Genomic DNA, 8,848 nt, shown 5'->3' with positions numbered 1-8,848 from the left:
AATATGTGAAGCAAAGGATTCTAAGGTAACTCCAGGCACTATTCTTGGCTCATTGGTCAAATGATTCTGCTCCAACCAAAATATAAAAGACAAAATGTCAGGAGTTGATTGTCACTGCCATCAAGAATAGTGACTGGGCTGGGGTGCCTGGGTGGCTCAGTCAGTTAAGCATCTGACTTCGGCTCAGGTCCTGATCTCACAGCTTGTGGGTTCAAGTCCCGTATCGGGCTCTGTGCTGACAGCTCAGAGCCTGGAGCCTGCTTCAGATTCTGTGTCTCCCTCTCTCTCTGCCCCTCCCTGGCTTGCACTCAATCTCTTAAAAATAAGTAAACATTAAAAAAAAAAAAAAAAAAAAAGAATAGTGACTGATCCAAGTAACATTTGGAAGATATTTTTATATCTTCTGGGTAATATTCCACAGAGATTCCTCTCACTTGGAACAGAACTAATTTTCAAATTTTCTTAAAATGTACTTAGTACCCAATCCAGTCAGAATTTGTTTCAATATTTATTTATTTTTGAGAGAGAGAGACAGAGTGCAAGCAGGGGAGGGGCAGAGAGAGAGGGAGACACAGAATCTGAAGCAGGCTCCAGGCTCTGAGCTGTCAGCACAGAGCCCAATGTGGGCTCAAGCTCACAAACTGTGAGATCATGACCTGAGCTGAAGTCAGACACTTAACCGACTGAGCCACCCAGCTGCCCCAGAATTTGTTTTAATTTGGAAAAGGATTGAGTTAAATTTCCCTTTTTCTTTTATAGATTAATGATTTAAAAAAGATATTTTAAAATGTAAATTATCTTAGTCTAAAATTTAGGTCTAAACAAACTGAGTATTGCTTAAGGTTAATTGACAAAGAAAACAAGGTAAAGAGTGAATATTCACATTAGAATATAATTCATGGTAGGACTCCATGAAATAGCAAGTTCTCCCTGCCAATTTTAAATACATATTCAGCTCATAGTCTAAAGTCCTATCTTCTTTTGATTGCATATGTTACAAGTGAGGTTGGTTCACAGACCTGTTTTCCTCAATAGGAAATGTCAGGTCAGAGATCACCTTTTAAGAAAACTTCTTTAGTGATTTAGTTTAAGAGGTACATGGTAAATGCTTGTTGACTGATAGCATGTTTGTTAAATGCAAATTTAACATTTTATATTAGTACTGTTGGAAAGGAAAGAGCTAGTTTCTTGGCTTCTTTGCTGTGTGACTTCAAACAAGCTCTTTAACATTCTGAACATTATCAGTGATGTCTACTGAATAGCATTCTGTGCAAACACGGCAATGTAAGCAAAAAAAAAAAAACATATAATTTATTTTATTAAATAAATTAAGTTACAACTGTGCAAATATTTTAGACAGCATGCTGTTGAGCACCTTAGCCATGTCAACAAGGCAAACCTTAATAATTTACTCTGAGGATTTGATAGCAAGTAAGAGACCTTCTCCCCTAACGTATTCCATACTCCAACTGTCTTATAAATTCAGACTGGCAACCCTCAAAAGATTCCTTGTTTCTACTGAAATGAAGTTTAATAATAATAAAAAATGAAAAAAAAAGACCCGAGAAACTAATACATGCTTCTAGAATATCAGAGTTGTTTTTTTCCCACTTTTCCTTATCTGTTGACATTCCCTTGAGCAAAGAAGCTGACTATTTCTTTAGATTTTTGCAATATGTCTACTCTGTACATTTCAAGTCAATGATCACATAACTCCCAAATGACTTGAGTAAGTTTTGGACTAAAAACAAATGTCAGTGCTAAGAGTATGAGAAATAAAAAAGGACTCCACTGGGGGAAGACTGGAGGACACAAAGAAAGAGAATGATGGGGATAGCTAAAAACTATGGTTTTAGTCTCTGCTTGGAGGATAGGAGAGTAGGAAGGAACAGGAAAAATCAGAAAGGCCATAACTCTAGAGCATCCAGCAACAGTCCCTGTAATGAATTCTAAAAATGTGCTCCCCTCAGACACAGATGCTTCTTCAAACCTCCATTCCTTTCAGGTGTGGTGCTAAAAAGATGTATTTTTTAGACATTGTCTATGAGAGCTACTATGGTGCACAGGAACAAAGAATAGATATAGAATTAACTCAAAGGTCAACGTTGTTTGCATATAGGTCTAGGCCATACAACAAAATCACTGCCTGTAACCTTACCCTGAATCCTTACCGATTGACACAGCAAAAAAGAAAAAAGGGAGGAGGAAGAACTTAAAACCTTTGGCTGTCATAGTCATGACTGAAATTGACAGCTTTTCCACCATTTACAAATGAAACGGGTGACAAACAAGTCATTAAAATAAGCAAATTTAATGCAGGTGATATTTTTAATAAATAGTTTTAATAAAAATCTAGAGACTTTATTGACTATTAGAATGGTTCTCTGAAGACTTATTATTGGACATTAAAGGCTTTACTAAAGGGGATCCCTCCCTTCTCCATCCCCACCTCAAGGGTATTTATTCTGCCTCCCAGTTATCTGGGTAAGGAAAATAACAGTGTAGTTTTTCAGAGCTCACGATCTGTAGTCACACTATTGTAGGATTGAATCTGATGCAACTGCTTACTAGCTGGGTGGTTTCAGGAAGTGACCCCACTTCTCCATGCTTCAGTTTCCTCATGTGTACGTAGACAGAACAACAGTACCTGACTTACAGAATTATCAGGAGTGTCGCTGAGCTTGGTACCTGACACGTAGATTCCAATAAATGCGGAGTAGTAAATCGAGGGACTGATAGCTTAGGAAAATAGGCTCACCTTGAAAGGTGCACCGGCATGTGGGGCACAAAGACATATGGTGAGCCCCCACCAGGAGTTACTGGATGGTGTAGGTCTGTTATTGGAAAGGAACATGGGAAGGGACAGCCCCATCATGTCCCAAGAAGGGCAGCGAGGACGCAGTCTGCCCAGAACTGCACTTCCTTGCATGGATATTTGTGTAAGCAATAGATTGTTTTAAAGTTTCACTTCCAACTTTTAAATCTCTTGAAGGACTGCTTGCAAGTGAGCTTTACGAACTCAGGGCCAGCCCTTGCCTTCAGGGGTTTGAGGGAATGGAGCGTTGGACTTTGGGGTTTAGCAGAACATTAAAGGGATTGTACATCTCTTTCCTTATGCAGCCCCCAGGCTGAGAGGATCATCTCTCATTTTAAAAAGCTTTCATTTTTCACGGCCCCTTGGTATCTCAGATTCATTTTATATCTGAATTTTATAGCTGTTATTTATTTATTTATTTATTTATTTTGGTAGCCTACATTTATCTTTTCTATGCTTTCCTTTTGTGCTCTCTTTTGGGGTATTGTTTATTTGGGGGAATGCACTTCAGGTTAGAACCCGGCTAATAAGCACTAAGGACAAGAATGTCCACTGTGAGTTTTTGAAATTGATGGGTAATAAATCAGCAGACTACTACTTTTTTATTTAAAGTCTTTTAAAAGACTACTTTAACAACTATTTTTAAAAGTCAAGGATACAGCTTTGCAACATGTACTTTAGTAATTTATTTTAACACATGTAATTTAAGAAATGGCAACATGTGGGATGTTTTAAAAGCCTTTTATCAGAGCCTCTCTGAATAAGTTTTTATTGTAGTGAGCCCACAGGTCCAACTTACCATGTTGAAGATGGAGGTTCCAAGAAAGTAACAGAATTACCCAAGATCACTTAATAAATTGTAGCCAAACCAAACATGGAGTCCAGGATCCTTGACCAATGCAGGTTCCTTTATGTGCATCAGAATGACTGAAAAGCTCTTCAGACATGGAGTTTTTCCCTTCCCACACTGCAAGAATCCACTTCAGGAATATGGGAAAGAGCCCAGGAATATTCACTTTTATACTTATTTTTAATAATACTATTAATACTATTTTTAATAATCCTGAGGCTGGTGGTCCATGGACAATACTTCAAAAACCATGTATTTTTTTTATTAAAAAAATTTTTTAATGTTTATTTATTTTTGAGAGAGAGAGGGAGACACTGTATCTGAAGCAGGCTCCAGGCTCTGAGCTGTCAGCACAGAGCCCAATGCAGGGCTGAAACTCACAAACCACGACATCATGACCTGTGCCAAAGTTGGATGCTTAACGGACTGAGCCACCCAGGCGCCCCTTGAAAACTATACTTTAAATCCAGTTCAGAGCTCTGAGACAGTGAGTCTCAAGCATTTTTGAAAACGTTTAAAATATTTAAAATCCCCCAAATATTTGTACGTATTGTATTAGAAGTGTGAATGAAGATGTTTTTAAAATATTTATTTATAAATTCATTTAAAAATAATAAATCTATTACCTGTTAACATACTGGTTTTGAAAAATAACAGTATTTTCTAAACAAAAGGAATTTGGTGGGAAGAGTGGCATAGTTTTATGTTTTTGCAAATGTCTTTAATGATGGGCTTCATAGAAGACAGCTGGATTCCTATATCTGCTTCTGCATTCACTGTTGCAAATGTTGCTTTGGGTTGAAGTATATGAATAAAATTGGGCCCGATACAGATACTTAGTTGGAAAAAGAGAGACTATTTTAATAACCTTTTTATATACTTAGGAATATTCTTTGATACTACAGCAAACACTACACTACAGTGTGGAATCTGAAACCATATTAATGAATGTTTTATATTCTGTCACATTAAAATCTATTGGTCTCGCTTGTATTTTGACTATTCTTTTACCCATTCCTGATTTAACATCATGTGTTAGTCATTTAGAAAATATTGTTTCACTCAGTTACACAGATCTTCCAAATTCTGACATATTTCACTATGCAATATTTTTAAAAAGTCATAATTGTTAATATCACCACAAATATTGTTAGGAAAATCATTAATTTTGAGACATTGTTAAGCTCATGGTGGCAGATATGATCATTTGAAAGTCCTAATTTTCACCTGAAAGCTCAAATTTACCACTGGAAACAAATATCTAAACTTAGAACAGGGACGCCTGGGTGACTCAGTTAAGCATCTGACTCTTGTTTTGGGCTCAGGTCATGATCTCATGGTTTGTGAGACTGAGCCCCACGTCAGGCTCTACGCTGATAGCGTGGAGCCTGCTTGGGATTCTCTCTCTTTCTCTCTCTCAAAAATAAATAAATAACCATTCAAAAAAAGTTAGAACCAAGGCTTGCTTGGTTCATTTTTGCAAAGTCTAAAAAGCCGTATTTTATATGTCAGTTGTTCCTCAAATTAAAATAGTGATCCATAAAAAAAAAAAAAAAAAAGTGACCAGTTCAGCTCAGAAGTCAAACAACTGCACTATTGCTTTACTTTAGATGTTGGTCTTCTATGAGCACTTCCCATTTTGTCACAGAGATTTAAAAAACATGATTTCATAAAATGAATAATTTATTTTTACTTATTCATTTTTTTTTTTTTTTTTTAGAGAGAGAGCACACATGAACAGGGGAGCAGGGCAGAGGGAGAGAGGGAGAATCGTAAGCAGGCTCCACACTTAGCACAGAGCCCAACACAGGGCTCAGTCCCATGCCTCTCAGATCATGACCTGATCTGAAATCAAAAGTCAGAAGTTCAACTGACTAAGCCACCCAGGCACCCCACAAAATTAATAATTTTGATTGTTTTATCATGGACATTCTTAATTGAAACTACAGCTTGTTTAACTGTAAGAGCAAAACAGTGAAGAATGACGACTAGTACAATTTGGTACCATTGCCTTGATTTGGGTTAAGGTGTCAGCAGCTTGTTTTTGCACTCTCAAGGCAAATGTCAACACTGCCCCCCCCCAAAAGGCAATAATGTCTTAGTGTTTTTATGAAACTAGTTTTGACCTTGCAGACCTTGTGAAAAAGTCTCCAGGACTCCAAGGGCCTATGGACCACACTTTGAGAAACACTGCTCTAAAAAAAAATGCTTTGCCATTATTCTAATGTAATCCAGCCTGGGAAATAAAAACACAAATTCAGCAGGTTGTACTCATTTTTACAGGCTCATCTTCCCCCAGAGAGGTAACACATGAATACAATTAATTACCCCATGGTTCCCATTAAGTTAACTATAAACCACCATGTGTTCTTGTAGGGCTGGCAAGTTGGGAATTATGGGAGACAAATGCATCACCATTTATAGAATGGATGATAACCCAAGTGTCAAATGATTGTTACAATGTATGGAGGGTCCACACACTACTGTTTTACTCTTGGCTCAATACTAAGGGAGGGATGGGGCGCCTGGGTGGCTCAGTTGGTAAAGCTTCAGACTTCAGCTCAGGTCATGATCTCAAGGTTTGTGAGTTCGAGCCCCGGGCCAGGATCTGTGCTGACAGCTCAGAGCCTGGAGCCTGCTTTGGATTCTGTGTCTTCCTCGCTCTCTGCCCTTCCCCCACTCATGCCATGTCTCTCTCTCTCTCTCTCTCTCTCTCAAAAATAAATCAACATTGAAAAAAATATTTAAAAATACTAAGTGAGGGATTAAAAAGAGTTTGGTTGGGGGGGGGGCGAGTTTAGGTCACCGTAGCTCTTGAGGCTATTCCCTCACAAAGGAAAATATATTCCTTGGCTAGGCATCAGTGTGTACCATAAGCAATACAGAGCAAAGCCTTCACCCATGGGCATAAGTATTCTGAATTTTGGGGGTTGAGAGAACTGCTATTGAAAAGATAATAATGTGAAGGGGGAGATAAAAATCAATTTCTCTTTGCCCCTTAGGCCTTCATCTGCCAGTGACTGGATGTTACCTTGTATGGCTTTCTCCCTTAAGGCACAAGGACAGAAAGGTACTTCAAACTCAGAGTACAATTTGAATAGGCTAGACATCTGCCTTCTAGCTGTTCGAGACAGCCCCAACTCCTGAGAGTCGTTGAGTCCCTTCCATCTGACACAACTTCTCATAAATGGGAAACTTATTTTTTTTTAAGATTTTAATTTTAAGTAATCTCTACACTCAACATGGGGCTCAAACTTACAACTCTGAGATCAAGAGTTGCGTGTTCTACTGACTGAGCCAGCCAGGCGCCCCATAACCAGGAAACTTTAATATGTATTTTAGAAATTAAGAGATGTTTAATGACTTTGCAATGAGTTTTCAGATATTGCCTTCAGTCCATGGGTCACCGGTTAGGAGAAAAGGTAAGAGCCCTGGACGCTGGTGTTTTCTCACGTTCTCATTAACTTGTTGTATGTCCTTGAACAGGCCGGGCCCCAAGTCTTCCATCTCATAGATATAATTAGGGGGAATAGACTCTTGAATGCACAAAATCCTGGAGTTGTTAAGTCTTTGGACAATATTATCTACTTCAATCCCCTTTTTGTAAGAGCAAACATAGCCATTGCTAATTTACCACTTACTACAGCCAACTGATACCTAAGTGTTTTGTACATATTAACTCATGAAAGAGATGGTTATTGATATTACAGTCAGTTATGCTACAATGTGATATATGCGTTCCTAAAAATCATCACTCTAGGCAAAATCATGCAACAAAACACGGGTCTTATGGCAAAGTGGGGTTAGGGTACAATAGGCAAAAAACTTTTCAGTGTCACATTTTTAAAAAGATAAAAACCCAATGAAAGTGGTATCACAGGGGCACCTCAGTGCCTCAGTCAGTTAAGCGTCCTCACCTCAATGGGTTAAGCATCCAACTTTGGCTCAGGTCATGATCTCACAGTTCGTGGGTTCGAGCCCCACATCAGGCTCTGTGCTGCCAGCTCAGAGCTTGGAGCCTGCTTCAGATTCTGTGTCCCCTCTCTCTCTGCCCCTCCCCTGCTCCTGCTCTGTCTCTCTCTCTCTCTCAAAAAGAAAATAAACATTAAAAGTGGTATCACAGTTTTATAGATGTGAGATAGTTAAGAGCTACATAATCACTACAATAAATATGGCACTTTACCTTGAAAAAGACGTGAAGCTTGCTTGTGGGGGTGGGTGCCTGCACTCCAGCCACTGCCCACCTGCTCCCAGCTCGCCACCCTGCCTGCAGATAACAAAAGAAATACAGGAAGAGCATCAGAGAAAAGATAAAGAGAGAAACATGACAGAGAATAGAGAGGAAAAATACAAAATAGGCTGAGAAGGAAGAGGGAAAATGAACGAGAGAGAAGGTGTCCGACTGGATGGACAACAGTGGGGCCTGCGCATCTGTGGAGTGTGAGGAAGGGGTATCAGCAATCCAAGCAGCAGCTGCACCAATGCAGCTCCCTGTCCTGGCCAGCTGTGAGCGTTTGTGTGTTCTGCTGGGGCTCTGCTCAGCTGGATGCATTTTCCTGCACACATCCAGCATTTCCTGCTACCAGGCAGGGCACTGTGCTCAACTTCTTTGAATAAATTCATGTTTTCTTGATTTTTTTTAATGTTTATTTATTTTTGAGACACACACACACACACACACACACACACAGCACACTCACACAAGCATGCACGAGTCGGGGAGCGGCAGAGAGAGAGGGAGACAGAGGATCTGAAGAAGGTTCTGTGCTGAGATCATGACCTGAGCCTAAATTGGATGCTTAACCAACTGAGCCACCCAGGTGCCCAAATTCATGTTTTCTTGACAGGCATGACAGCAGAATTGACTGTATCTCCAGCTTATGGATGAGTAATGAAAAGAGCAGAAAGACAAATTATGGAAGATTAAACGTTAAAAAGAGGCAAAACCAGCACTTGCACATAGACTATTAGCACCAAAGGCTACGCTCTCACCCACTGTGCCAGTGTCCTCCCTAAACTCAGCAGGGAAGTAACTGAACCTATAGCCTATGCATTTCAGTCCCCCAATCTAGAGGTCTCAAAGCAGGAAAGGAAGCAAACACTGAAAGAAGGTGGCAGCCGACACATGGTTCAGAGTGAGAGAGGGAGAGCAACCAAGTGATCATAACTTTGGCCATTGTTCA

General features: G+C 39.5%; 1 protein-coding gene across 1 annotated transcript in view; it reads right to left on the bottom strand.

Annotated features, from left to right (window-relative positions):
- Positions 1-7,777: 7,777 nt before the first annotated feature.
- ORC5 (origin recognition complex subunit 5) overlaps positions 7,778-8,848 on the bottom strand; it is a 170,856-nt gene continuing 169,785 nt past the window's right edge. The window contains exon 15 of the transcript XR_006716239.1: positions 7,778-7,932. The gene's annotated coding sequence lies outside the window, so the exon portion shown is untranslated. The remainder of the gene's footprint in view (positions 7,933-8,848) is intronic.

This window comes from Leopardus geoffroyi, chromosome A2 (assembly GCF_018350155.1).
Source record: "Leopardus geoffroyi isolate Oge1 chromosome A2, O.geoffroyi_Oge1_pat1.0, whole genome shotgun sequence".
Classification (NCBI taxonomy): Eukaryota; Metazoa; Chordata; class Mammalia; order Carnivora; family Felidae; genus Leopardus; species Leopardus geoffroyi.
The sequence above is the reverse complement of the archived record's forward strand: the minus strand, read 5'-3'. Positions and strand labels throughout refer to the sequence as shown.